This window comes from Bison bison, unplaced genomic scaffold, assembly GCF_000754665.1.
Source record: "Bison bison bison isolate TAMUID 2011002044 unplaced genomic scaffold, Bison_UMD1.0 scf7180017864289, whole genome shotgun sequence".
Taxonomy (NCBI): domain Eukaryota; kingdom Metazoa; phylum Chordata; class Mammalia; order Artiodactyla; family Bovidae; genus Bison; species Bison bison.
This window is the reverse complement of record NW_011494861.1, coordinates 20,191,317-20,205,359: the sequence shown is the minus strand read 5'-3', so window position 1 is coordinate 20,205,359 and position 14,043 is coordinate 20,191,317. Positions and strand designations below refer to the sequence as shown.

The 14,043-nt window shown below is 44.4% G+C and overlaps 1 long non-coding RNA gene across 1 annotated transcript in view; it reads left to right on the top strand.

Moving 5' to 3' along the window:
* The window catches only part of LOC104996015, a 26,599-nt gene extending 12,802 nt beyond the window's left edge, over positions 1-13,797 (top strand). Inside the window, exon 3 of the long non-coding RNA XR_826133.1 lies at positions 13,613-13,797. This is a non-coding gene — a long non-coding RNA (uncharacterized LOC104996015). The remainder of the gene's footprint in view (positions 1-13,612) is intronic.
* The last annotated feature ends 246 nt before the right edge of the window (positions 13,798-14,043 follow it).

The window sequence follows — 14,043 nt, the reverse complement described above, 5'->3', positions numbered from 1 at the left end:
GAAGGAGATCAGTCCTGGGTTTTCATTGGAAGGACTGATACTGAGGCTGAAACTCCAGTACTTTGGCCACCTCATGCAAAGAGTTGACTCATTGGAAAAGACCTTGATGCTAGGAGGGATTGCGGGCAGGAGGAAAAGGGGACGACAGAGGATGAGATGGCTGAATGGCATTACCGACTCAATGGACATGAGTCTGAGTGAACTCCGGGAGTTGGTGATGGACAGGGAGGCCTGGCGTGCTGTGATTCATGGGGTTGCAAAGAGTCGGACACGACTGAGCTAATGAACTGAACTGAACTGAACCTCACCCCAAGCATCTGATTTTAAATTTTCATTTTGTTTTGAATGTGACATAAACTTAAGATTCTTTTCCTTCAGAAGATATCAGAGGCTATCTGCCTCATGCGATGTGGAGATGTTAAAATCCCACTATTTATCCCTGTAATTCCTGTTATCTTCTCCCACCCCAAGCATAAATATTTACCTCCAATTTAAGCCTAAGTCAAAATGCTCAGTTCTTTATTATTTTTTAAAAATAATTCATACTTGGTGAAGTGTGCAGTTTTTTGGGGGAAAAAAGAACTCAAGAGGAAGATTTTTTTTAATAGACTTGCTAGTGTGGGACAGTTGTGCTGGACTGACATGCTGAGGTGACTGCCTGGACCACTATGCAACGTCTGCTAGCCTGCCTCACACCCCCGAAGTGAAAGTGAAAGTCACTCAGTTGTATCTGACTCTTTGGGACCTCATGGAGTATACAGTCCCACGGAATTCTCCAGGCCAGAATACTGGAGAGGGTAGCTTTTCCCTTCTCCAAGGGATCTTCCCAATCCAGGGATCGAATCCAGGTCTCTCGCATTGCAGGCAGATTCTTTACCAGCTGAGCCACATGGGAAGCCCAAAAATACTGGAGTGGGTAGCCTATCCCTTCTCCAGCGGATCTTCCCGACCCAGGAATCAAACTGGTGTCTCCTGCATTACAGGCAGATTCTGTACCAACTGAGCTATCAGGGAAGAACCCTGCAGGAGCTGAGTGCAAATACAAGTCTTAGTGGCAGGAAAAGGAAATGTTTCTTCTTCTTCTTCCTTCTTTCCTCCTTAAAACAACCTTTTCCTGACCAAGGACTCAGAGACGGTGGGACACTTTTGTCTCTTCTGGTTAGTAACACACAGACACACTCTGTATCTCTATCTTCTTTCTGGTCCATCAAGCCTCCCTTTTCTGCTTTGCTCAAGAGAGGAAGAAGCTGCTCCACCTCATGTCCTGAATCATCAGAATCCCACATCCCAGTTCAGCTCCTAGGATAACCAGCCCCACCCCCAGGCCTTGGCAGGGAAACCCCCTCCCTTTAAAGCCTGGAATCTTGACTATTGCTGAACCCCCAGGACTTGCTCTTTATCACTCTGAGGGCATTTTCTTTGAATGCAATCCAGTCTCTCAGATTCCCACGTCCCAAGAAGCTGCTCTCTGTCCAGTGGAACATTCTGTTGCTGTTCGTTGGGAAGCAGTCTTATTTTGTCCTTTTCATTAGGGAATGTTTCCATGAGGGGCCTGCGCCTCGAAAAGGCTCCATGCTCAGAGAGAGGGAGGCTCTGTCCCCTCCCCCTTTCGTGACCTCTGTCAGGAGTTCTCTGAGGCTCCAGACAAGACAAAACAGGGAGAAATGCTTAGAGCTGTGCTGATAAAATTGCAAGATTTGCAAAGAAACCACTAGCCATGTTGCCTGGATATATTAAAATGTCATCTCTGTCTTTTGGACATGACTGGATTGTTTAGTTAATGCTAGAGGGAAAAATAGAGTTTTTCTCCAGGGAGAGAAGCAGAAGGAGAAGACAGGCATATGGACAGCCGACAGCATTCCAGCCACTTTGTCACAAAGAGCTAAATCCACCCTTATTAGATTCAAAAAATCATCAGCTGATTTGAGACTCCTGGGAATGAGGCTGGGGCTCTAGCAGAGGTGGCAAAAGGCCCCTCAGTTTGGAGGCAGAAGTATAAATTCTATTCTATTTACTCACGTTCTTAGGAAGGGAAGCAGAGCTCCTAAACCTTTGTTATTATTTATAACAGTAAAAATTGTAATTACTATTGTCAGGCACTGGACATGTGTTTTAGGTATGCTATTTAATCCTTCCAGCAACTTGGAAACTAGCTATTATTACTATTGTGTATCTTTGATTTTGATTAATTTTTATTTACATTTGCATCACTCACATCCTTACTTGCTCAGGTCACTGCTCAAATATCTTTTTTTTTTTTTTTTAATTTTGGCTGCACTGGATCTTCTTGCAGCAAGTGGGCTTCTCTAGTTTCAGTGAGGGGGCTTCTTTGCCCCATGGTGTGTGGGATCTTAGTTCCCCAACCAGGGATCAACCCAAGGGCCCTGCATTGAAAGACAGATTCTTAACCACTGGATCACCAGGAAAGTCCCTCAAATGTCTTCTTGGACAAGCCTTTCCTGAGCCCCCAGTCCATAACCACAGCACCTGACGGGCATGCATGCTAAGCTGCTTCAGTCGTTTCAGTCATGTCTGATCCATTGTGACCCTATGGGCTATAGCCCGCCAGGCTCCTCTGTCCATGGGATTCTCCAGGCAAGAATGCTGGGGCAGGTTGCTATGCCCTCTTCAAGGAATCTTCCCAACCCAGGGATCAAACCTGAGTCTCTTAGTCTATTCACACTGGCAGGTGGGTTCTTTACCACTAGCGCCGCCTGGGAAGCCCATAGCACCTGGCATTCTCTACCTTATTCGTGCAACCCCTTTGAAGCTGTTACATTCTGGGTGAATTCCTCCCAATTCCAATTTCATTCTCTCTTCAGCTATGTTTAGTTTAAAATTTATTCTACTAAGTTTAGAATTTTTTCAATGATTATATTTTCATAATTTCTAATCTTTATTTCATTTCTGCCTGTTTCAATACAGAATAGATCAGTGGCATATGCATAATGTCTTCATGTATCTCTTTAAGGATTCTAAATGTACATATTTTCCAAGTCTTTTTTCAGACGTTTTTGTTATCTTTTTTTCTGGAAAAAAAAAAAAACTCATATTCCAACTATTGATTTTATTGGTTGTCTTTTCTTGGTATAAGAGTCTTTCATACATTTTAAAGTTGGGTTTACAGGGTCATCAACATGTGCAATGCTTTCTGCCTTTCTTTTTCTCTATGCATCACCCTTCTGGGGTTTGAGTTTGAGGCTGGTTCCAAAGGCACTAGGCTATATGCCAGGTAGTGCTAGGCAGCAGGCTTTCAGGCTCAATTCACAGGCCAGGGTAGCCCTGCTCTGGCTTCTAGTTGTGAGCTCTGAGCGTGATTCTGGTTCCCATGCCTCCTGCAGAGCACATTTCCCCTGTGGTGTACCTGCAGAAGCCAAACTCACAGTTCCTACTACCTCCTTCCAGATCCAAAGCCTGCCAAGCCCTCAGATCAGCCTTAACTCATCACTTCACATTTCAGTTCCAGGATCATGGACATGTGTATCTCATTTTTTAGTGTGATTATGACTTTTTAAATTCTCTTGGAAATGTTATCTATCATTGCTATGTGTTGGAGTAGAGGGGACTTCAAACATTCACCTGCAAGGCCATTGAATTCAGTGGATAGAAATAGAAACTGAGAAAAATAGAGACATGGAACTGGGAGGTGGAAAATGGGCAATTGTGTACGGGTTGGAAGAGTAGAGAACCTGACAAAATGATGAGTTCGTGTATCACTGGTGAGTTGATGTGCAGGAACCCCAGTTATTAAAACGGAAAGAAAAGTCACACAATTCAGAGTTGGGTTAAATGGCCATGACTTCTCAGGTCCTCCCTCCCTCTCCTTACTTTTTTTTTTTTAAGTACTTATTTTTCTATGTTTATTTATTTGGCTGCACAGGGTCTTCATTGCTGCATGCGAGATCTTTGGTTGTAGCATGTGGGGTCTATTTCCCTGACTGGGGATCGAACCCAAGCCCCCTTCACTGGCCACTGGGCCACCAGGGAAGTCCCATCCCTCTCCTTCTTTCCTCTCAAACTCCCTCTCCCTCATGAATCATTTCACGTTGGTGACAACTCCTAATATGAGCAACCATTTTGGTTTGCCTAGGACTGTCCTGGTTTCAGCCTTCAAAGTCTTGCTTTCTAGGAAAGCCTTAATCCTAGGCCATCTGGGATGGCCCCATCACCTGAACTCCCTACCTTTCACCTTGTGAGCCCAAAGAGAAGACTTCTAATATCAAAATTAACTTTACTAAAGGACGAGCTTGTGAGACAGTAATGGTAGGGGAAGAAACAGGAGCTGGCAGTGGGCCTTGGCAGCCTTTGCTTGGGTGGAGGAAGCCACAACCCAACAAATACCTTTCACTTCAAATTGTGTAGAAATGCAGACTAGAAAGGGCTCTTTGAAGTATGTGATTCTCAGAATTTGCTTGCTTGAGAAATTTGAGCAACCAGTGCAAATGGTGTTTATAATTCCTTATATATGGGGTTCTGAAATTACTTGCTTTAAGAAAGGGAGGTTGTACAAACATTATTTGATTTGATGTCTCTGTAGTCTTCTTGAGTTCAACAAGTCATGCTGTCATATTTAAGTATGTAATATTAGATAATATTCAGTTCCACTGACTCCATATTCATTATCAGTGATTAAAATCATATATCATCTCATTATATTCAAAGTACCTCTATCTTAGGAGAACACTGCTAAGTTTTATAGCTATCATCACCACGGCCAAAAATAGGCTGCCAAGGTTGCTCTTGACTGTCAGCAATCATTGCTAACACAACACTGATTTTGTTTGAATGATGATGGAGGTCAGTGGTGTGTAGCAGCAATGTACCTTGACTCAGGGAATAAATTAAGATCAATAAGTTCCATCTAGTCATGATTGTATAACACTTTTTCTCTTTGAAAAACCCTTTCCCATTCTTCCTTGCTGCTAGGACTGAAATGTTATCAACTGGGACCAATGAAACATAAAAGTTTGCCAGGAAATTTTTCTTTTCTAATCAAAGAGACAAACTTGAAGGAAAGCTTGCTGTCATCCCTTTTTGCCTTCCTATCTGGAATATGGATGTGATGCCTGGAGCCGAGGTAGCCACATTAAGTCTATGAGGGAATAAGCATAATGATGACAAGCAAGGTGCCTAGTAAGTCAGAGTGAGAAAGAGAGAAAGATCCTGATAACACAGTTGAGCTCTCAGGCCACCCCTAAGACCATACCTCTGGACTTCTTGTTTAATAAAAACAATTGCCCTTTTCATTTAAGTCACTGTTGCTATATCTCGCTCTTTGCTGCTGCTACTGCTGCTAAGTCTCTTCAGTCGTGTCCGACTCTGTGCGACCCCATAGACGGCAGCCCACCTGTCCCTGGGATTCTCCTGGCAAGAACACTGGAGTGGGTTGCCATTTCCTTCTCCAATATATATCTCTCTCTTTACTTGCAACTAAAAAACAATTTCACATTGAAAAGCAAGGTGAATAATGCATAGTAATGACATATGGCTATGCAAATGGGAAAAAATGTTGCCATGACTTTTGGTGGATTTTTTTTTCATTCCATACCTCTTTATGCTAATTAGGAAAGGAAAGACACTCTTTTTTCTTCCCTCAGTGCTCAGTAATTATCAAGTATCAGTACAAAGAAAACACGCTACAATGTGCTCACTGTAGTGGCTATTAAGGGCTGAGACTTGTAAGTCTATAGGTAGATAATGTCATGTTAAAATCCTTCTGTGCATCTTGGAAATATAATCTCATCAGTGCTATATTATTTGGGGGCAAAAGGAAATAGGCTGAGATCCAGCAGATCTTTCAGGGCAATTTTTTTTTTTTTTTTTACTGTGAATCTGGATTAAATCCACTGCAAGAACAAGATATTTACCTGTAGCAGGCTGGGAGTTGAACCCATGACCCTGTGCCATCTATCAATATAAAATAAGAAAAGGATTCAGCCAGTGCCCAAGTAGACAATGAGCCCAACCCAAGGCATTCCAAATAGTCTCTTTGTTGGTGGGAGGATACATCTTACCTTGGTCAAGGATGAGTAAAGAGGTCAAAAATGAATTATGTGGGGGAAATACTGTAGAACAAGGTACAGAGAACATCACTGAAAAGGCTCAGAGGAAGAACAAGCTTCTGAAAATGGTTTACTGCAGGAACCAGATTTGGGGAAATGTGTGGCATCTTTAATAGAAAAAAATGTAAGGAGGAAGAAAAAACACTAATAGAACCACCCCCCCCCAAAAAAAAAACAAACATGTTAAGAATGAACCATAAGAGTTATGAGTACCATTAACTTCTAAGGACCTACTGTGGGCCAGCATTGCTCCAGGAGCTGGGGCTCAGAGATAACATAAACACAATCCTTGACCATCAGGGACTCACAGCGCAGTGATCTCATTCAAACCAAAGACCTTATTCCAAGTTGAATTCTAACAGTAGACTATGAGATCATAAGATCCTACTGTATTTGTAAGTGTTTATTTTCAGGGCACAGTCGCTCTATTTTGGAAAGAAATGAAATGACCATGCCTAAGTAAGTAAATGCAGCAGGGAATGCACAGAGGAATGGAAACCAGTGAATGTTTTGTTGAGCTCTGGTTGTTCCAAGAAAGGCACTTAGAAAATCCACCATACTTTAGAAGATATATTTCTCCTTTCTTAACAAGGAAGTGATGAAAGGTGCCTGGGAAGAAAGGTCAGGTAGCGAGAACAACAAAAGCTACTGCCTCTGTCCAACTAGCATTTAGCCTTTGGGTTGAACTGTAAGCCCTTGGAGAACTCAGATGACTTTTGCACTAGCACAGGGACATGTCCAGGAATTTCACTTACTGCCCCTGATATTGACAACTGTCCATTCAATTTCTGGCCACCCCTCTACCTCCAGCCTCCCCTACCCTCCTGTGAAAACAGAAATTAAGCCTATCCTCTCTTCCTCACCTCTGAGGAAATATCAGTTCACAGCAGAAGAGTGCAGGGGAAGAGGATAACCATTCCTCAACCCGTTAATCAAGCTCTTTTCACAGGACCTTGCTGGCTGGTTCACACTGATGGACCTAAGGGTGGGAGTGGGCCACAAGCTGGGCCAGTTGTAGAGAGCATGTCTTGCCCTGGGCCAAGTGACTGCATGCTGGACAGACAGCTGAACCAGTGGGGCCAACTGCAGTGCACCTTCGGAATTTATGACCTAAGGACCACCAAGTACGATGCTCATTTCCCTCTGTGGTGGAGACTAGCAGCTCAGAACTCATCAAGATGGTGGTGTTTCCTGCCGTGGGGAGGAAGCTGGCCTGTGGTAGAATGAACGATATCAACACCCCAAGATGTCATGTGACAGAGGCATTCACAGCTGTTCCCAAGGCACAGCAACACCTCCACCTTCCTATAGTTATATCAGCCTTCCATACACATTTCCCTTTGAATCTAAAGGAGTTCATACTGGGTTTTGACATTTACAACCAAAGACAAACAACAACAAAATCCACTGATTGTTATACCCTTTGTATATTCTGGGTTTCCAAAAGAAAAGTTTTCCTGATTATAAAATGAGATTCATAAAATTCAAACAATGTTGAAAATATATTTTAAAAATTACTATAATTCTACCATCCAGATACAACCGTTCACTGTCTTAATACTCTTGCAAGCATTTCTTTTTTTATATTTACTTTTGTTTATTTGGCTGTACCAGGGCTTAGCTGGCATCTTTAGTTCCAGCATGCAAATGCTTAGTTGCAGCACGTGGACTGAGTTCTCCCACCAGGGATCAAACCCAAGCCCCCTGCATTGGGAGAACAAAGTCTTAGCTGCTGGACCACCAGGGATTTTTTTTCTTTTGAAATATAGATAAATAGATAATTTTATAAGACTGAGATTTTATAATATACCATTTCACCTAAAGTATATTTTTGCTATTTTTATAGCATAATACTTCTAAGATCAGATCAGATCAGTCACTCAGTCATGTCCGACTCTTTGTGACCCCATGAATCGCAGCACGCCAGGCCTCCCTGTCCATCACCAACTCCCAGAGTTCACTGAGACTCACGTCCATCAAGTCAGCAATGCCATCCAGCCATCTCATCCTCTGTCGTCCCCTTCTCCTCTTGCCCTCAATCCCTCCCAGCATCAGGGTCTTTTCCAATGAGTCAGCTCTTTGCACAGATTATCAGTTCAGTTCAGTTCAGTTCAGTCGCTCAGTCGTCTCCGACTCTTTGCCACCCCATGAATCGCAGCACGCCAGGCCTCCCTGTCCATCACCAACTCCCGGAGTTCACTCAGACTCACCTCCATCGAGTCAGTGATGCCATCCAGCCATCTCATCCTCTGTCATCCCCTTCTCCTCCTGCCCCCAATCCCTCCTAGCATCAGAGTCTTTTCCAATGAGTCAACTCTTCGCATGAGGTGGCCAAAGTACTGGAGTTTCAGCTTTAGCATCATTCCTTCCAAAGAAATCCCAGGACTGATCTCCTTCAGAATGGACTGGTTGGATCTCCTTGCAGTCCAAGGGACTCTCAAGAGTCTTCTCCAACACCACAGTTCAAAAGCATCAGTTCTTCAGCGCTCAGCCTTCTTCACAGTCCAACTCTCACATCCATCCATACATACAATACTTCTAAATATACATTTAAAAAATGGGTACATAGTGTTTTATTACATTAAATCAACTTAATGTACTCAGACCATTTTGAAGGACATGTAGGTTATCTCAAAAGCTTCACTATTGTAAAGAACACAATAATGAACATCTTTGTAAATACATTTTTGAGCACTTGATTACCTCTTTAGGATATATTACTCACTGCTCAAATTCTAATACTGTTACTTGTTTTACAGAACTCAACAAATTTTTCCAACTCTTCCTGTGGCCTGACTTATCAGTTTCATATATGTCCTCTTGATTCACTCCTCATGTATTCATACTGTCAATAAATATTTACTGAGTATGTATTAGGTACCAGCCACTATACTAGATTTTAGGGAAACCAATGTGGGTAAACTTTGGGCTTTATCCTTAGATCCTTGAAACCAGCATCTATTGAAATCTGACTCTGTGCTAAACACTGTACAGGATTCTTTACCTCATTTATTCTTCTTCTTTTTTTTTTTTTAATGTTTTCTGCTCATGTGGTTTCTTCTTTTTTTTAATTTATTTTTTATTTTATTTTATTTTTTAACTTTACAATATTTTATAAATGAGGAAAAGAAAGGTCAGAAAAGTTGAGTAGCTTGTCCAAGATCCTACAGTTTTAGTAAGTCCAAAGCTGGAATTCGAACCCAGGTCTATCTGATTTCTTTCTGTCATACCTAGTTTAAGGAGAGAGATATAAAAACAAATGACAAAAGTAAACTGTAAGAGCTTTGTAAAATCTGAACAGAAGGATGGAATTATGTTCATCAACCACGATGACAGTAGAGTCAGACCTTAGGCAAGTCTTGCAGGTGGCTTTTTCATAGCCCAGGTTAAAGGGCCAAAACCCAACCTTCAGTGATTTGCCCTACTCCACCCAGCTCCAAGAGGCCCTTGGTAAGCCAAAATACTTGCCAGCTGGGACAATGGGGAGAGAAGCAGGCTGTTTCTAAACAGCTCCTATTTAGAGAAGCTTAAACCAGAAGGTTGTAATGCAGATTCCTAGAAAGATCAGAAGCACAGTGAGAGAGCAGACAGTATTATCGAAGAAGAGCTCAGAGAAAAGGGACAAATGGCTGGGAAGCCTCAGGGCTCAGGTGTAGGGGTGACACCCTGAGTGGGCTCACCCCACGAACAGGTGATGCCTCAGCCATAAGCCAACCCTCAGGATAAGCAGGTGCTTCACTGGAGGCTGGGCATTGGAGGAGGCTGCAAACATGCTTACAAGGCATGAGGCTGCAATAGCTGATTGAGCTTGGATGGTTTGTGACTCAGAGTCTGCTGAGGGCATTAGATTTGTCTGGACAAGATCCCACAAAGCTGACCAGGCAGCACCCCATGATGTGGAGCCAGGAAATACTTCCCCGGATCGACAGGCTTCAGCTGTTTGTCTCCCTCCCTAAGGGAAGTCTTGAGGTGCCGGGCATGCACATGTGGGAGTCTGCCTCTTGAGCTGCTATCTTCATCCCTCCCTTTCTTGTATGTCTTCTACATGGGCTCCTTGTCTTGCAGCTGAGCCCCCACTGGAAGGATCATGGCAGAGCTCAGTGAATTTCCAACCTAAACCAAACCCCCTTTTTAAATACACAAAATCTTGACTGGAACACCAACAGAGAAAGCAAATGAAATTGGAGTTGCTCCCATCTGAGTGGGGGTTGGAAATGCCAGAGTCCCCTTCCTCTCCCAGGATGTTTTGTTGGGCACACGGTTTAAAAACCACCACTGTAGGGCTGCAAGATCTCTGAATTTAAAGTTAGAACACCCAGGTTCTAATCCGGGCTCTGCCACGTAGAAAGAGTGGGGCTTTCAAGAAGTCATTTAACCTCTCTTAAAGCAAAGTCGCTCAGTCATGTCCGACTCTTTGCAACCCCATGGACTGTAGCCTACCAGGCTCCTCCGTCCATCGGATTTTCCAGGCAAGAATACTGGAATGGGTTGCCATTTCCTTCTCCAGGAGATCTTCCTGACCCAGGAATTGAACCGGGGTCTCCTGCATTGTAGACAGATGCTTTACCATCTGAGCCACCAGGGAAGTTTCCATCCGTGAAATGAAGATAGTAATTTTTGTCCCCTTCAGCAGTTTCTGTGAACATCAAGTGTAACCATGTGGGTAAAAGCAGCTGTAAAATGCCATGGAAGTGTGAGACGTTCCTTTCCTTGGCTTCTCCACACATGCCTAGCCCACGACAGCTCCACATCCTTGGATAGGGGACAAAGCCACATCTCTCAGGACCCAAAGAGTGTGATTTACTTACTTGTATGGTTTCCAAAGAGAAATAGTCGTCTCCAAGGCAATATCTCTAAGGTTTTCCTCCCCTCCATGTTGTTATTTGTGGATGGCCTTCTTCACCTTTTTCCTGACTGATAGACCTACGTCTATGCCTCAGTCCCACACCAGGACGCCCAAACCGGCTTGCCCTCAGGCGCTCTCACCTGGACCACAGAGTCCGCCACAGCAGGACTCCATGAGTGCTGGCTGATTTAGTTACTTGGCTTTATGACTCTCCGGGAAGACCCTTTTAGCAGGGAACACCCAGGCCATCTCCTCTCCCCTCTAAGCATACCCCAGGTCCATACAAAGCAAAAAAGCTGAGTCTCTCCTCAGAGTTGTGTCAGAGAAAACATGATGCCTGATGTTCCCGTTGCTCGGCACTGTCTGTGGCAGCACTACATGTGGCGAAAGGCAGCCTGAGGTGTGATAACACACCCACTCCAGGCCCTCCCACCTGCAGAGCCAAAGATCATAGGAATGAGGGTGGTGGTGGTGGGAACCCTGGTTCATCAGAAGGGACCATGTCAGCTCCTCAAAGTCATGGGCTGACTTAAATCGTGGTTTGATCTGGACGGTGGTTTAGTAAAAGATGGTGCCCACGCTTGTTCTCTGCTACCTGTCAGCTTGCCCACATTGCTAGGGGTCTCCTTCTATCGTGTGATACTCAGAGTGGGTGGCCTGAGTTGTAATCGTTCGTTCCCAGATAGTCACCAGGGCTTCCCTGGTGGCTCGACTGGTAAAGAATCTGCCTACAATGCAGGAGGCCTGGGTTTGATCTCTGGGTCAGGAAGATCCCCTGGAGAACAGAATGGCAACCCACTCCAGTATTCTTGCCTGGAGAATTCCACGGACAGAGGAGCCTGGTGGGCTACTGTTCACAGGGTTGCAAGGAGTCAGACGTGACTGAGTGACTAACACAGATAGTCACCAGCTCTATACCAAAGGTATATGCAAGTTTGTTATATTAAATTGGATTGACTGTTCTCTGGGTGGGACCTCAGCCAATGGTACAAATTCTGCTAGTAGAATGGTAGAGTGGTTTCAGGCCAATGATGCCAACAGTCACCTCTGAAGAGAGAGAAAGTTGACTTTGTTAAAAGGCTAGTGGTTTGGATGGCCCATTTTGGGCAAGGTAGATATTGGATTTCAAATGGGGACAACAATTTCACCCTGCATCCCATAGGCAAATAGAGCCTAATGTAGCAGTTACTCAGAAGAGATTTACTTCCTCCTTTTGCACCTGTTTTGACATTTCCTATAGTTTCATAGCCCACTTGACTTTAGTGGAACCACAGAGAGTTTTTCTGGAATTACAAAGCCAAATCTTGCATGTTCTTTTTCCTTTTTTTCTTTTTCTTAAAACTTGGTCCCTCATTTTAAAAGGTTTTACTGACATATAGTTGATGTACCGTATTATATAAGTTATAGGTATACAATATAGTAATTCACATTTTCAAAGGTTATATTTGACATATAGTTATCCTAGAATATTGGCTATATTCCCTGTGTTGTATGACATATCCTTGTAGCTTATGTATTTTATACACAGTAGTTTGCACCTCTTAATCCCCTACCCTATCTTGTCCCTCTCTCTTCCCACTCCCCAGCGGTAATCAGCAGTTTGTTCTCTGTATCTGTGAGCCTGCTCTTTTTTGATATTCACTAGCTTGTTGTATCAGAGAAGGCAATGGCACCCCACTCCAGTACTGTTGCCCGGAAAATCCCATGGACGGAGGAGCCTAGTAGGCTGCAGTTCGTGGGGTCCCTAAGAGTCGGGCACGACCGAGCGACTTCCCTTTCACTTTTCACTTTCATGCATTGGAGAAGGAAATGGCAACCTACTCCAGTATTCTTGCCTGGAGAATCCCAGGGACGGGGGAGCCTGGTGGGCTGCCGTCTATGGGGTTGCACAGAGTCGGACACGACTGAAGCGACTTAGCAGCAGCAGCAGCAGCTTGTTGTATGTTTTAGATTCCACAAGTGAGTGATACCATGCAGTGTTTGTCTCTCTTATGTCACTAAGCACTGAATTTCCTTTTGAGTGGCAGAGTCCCATGAAGAGAAAGAATAAATACTGTGAAAGGAGTGAGGTCACTGGCAGAGAATTCTAAGCCTTGAGCCTTGAGATGCCTGGCAGCAAGATCCACTCTGCTTGCCAGAGCGGCACTCGAGGCTTTCACTGTTTGGCCTCTTCACACTGCTCAGATCTGCTCCTTGATGTTCCTCTGAAATGTGGTCACCCCTCAGGGCCAGGCTTTAGGACCTAGGTGTTCTCCCAGAGAATGATGTGGGAAGAGACGTTTCTTTGCCTCTTCCGCCCTCTCCACTCCCACAGCCCATCCTTGCGTCTTTCCATGGTGCCCACGAGACATCACCCACACTCCCCGTGGCCACTACCCAGCTATCTGCACAAGCGGGGCTCCCTGCCATTCAGCCTGCCGGTCAGCTGTGGATGTGGTGTCACCTCTGTGTCCCAGGGGGACATCCTGACCTCAAGCTCAGCAGATTTCAAGCTGAAGACCAGAGAACCCATTGGTGAATGGGTGTAAAATGTGTTTGGTGCCTACACTCAAGATTTAATTCTATGTATCACAAAGGGATAGGGAGTGGATGCGGCAATTGCAATTTCAGTTGGTTCATTGGTATTAAATTCCTTCCCCACCAGATCTTTTACCAGAGCTCTTAATTTCTCCTCCATTTTTCTCCTTTAATTTTCTCTGCTTAGGGAGCTAATCAACCATGACAAGAATAAGACGCCAGCAGCCAGGGGAAGAGGAAAACCGGAGCCTGGATCTTCTGCAGTCTGGACCATGGGCTCCTGACCTGACTGTATCCCGTCTCACAGGGATGAGTTGTCTCCCCATCTTCCTCCCTGCTTATAACCCAGGCCCTCCACAAGGGCCCTGTCTCCATGGGGCCCACTAACCAGGATGCAAGTCATTCAGTCATGTCCAACTCTTTGCGGCCCCATGGACTGTAATCCACCAGGCTCCTTTGTCCATGGAATTCTCCAGGCAAGAACACTGGAGAAGGTTGTCATTTCCTTCTCCAGGAGATCTTCCTGACCCAGGGCAGAAGTTCAGAAACTGTGACTTTGCTTCTGGGGTAGGAGGGGAGGAGGAAGCTGGCTGTTGCCAAGGGAATAAGGAGTCCTAT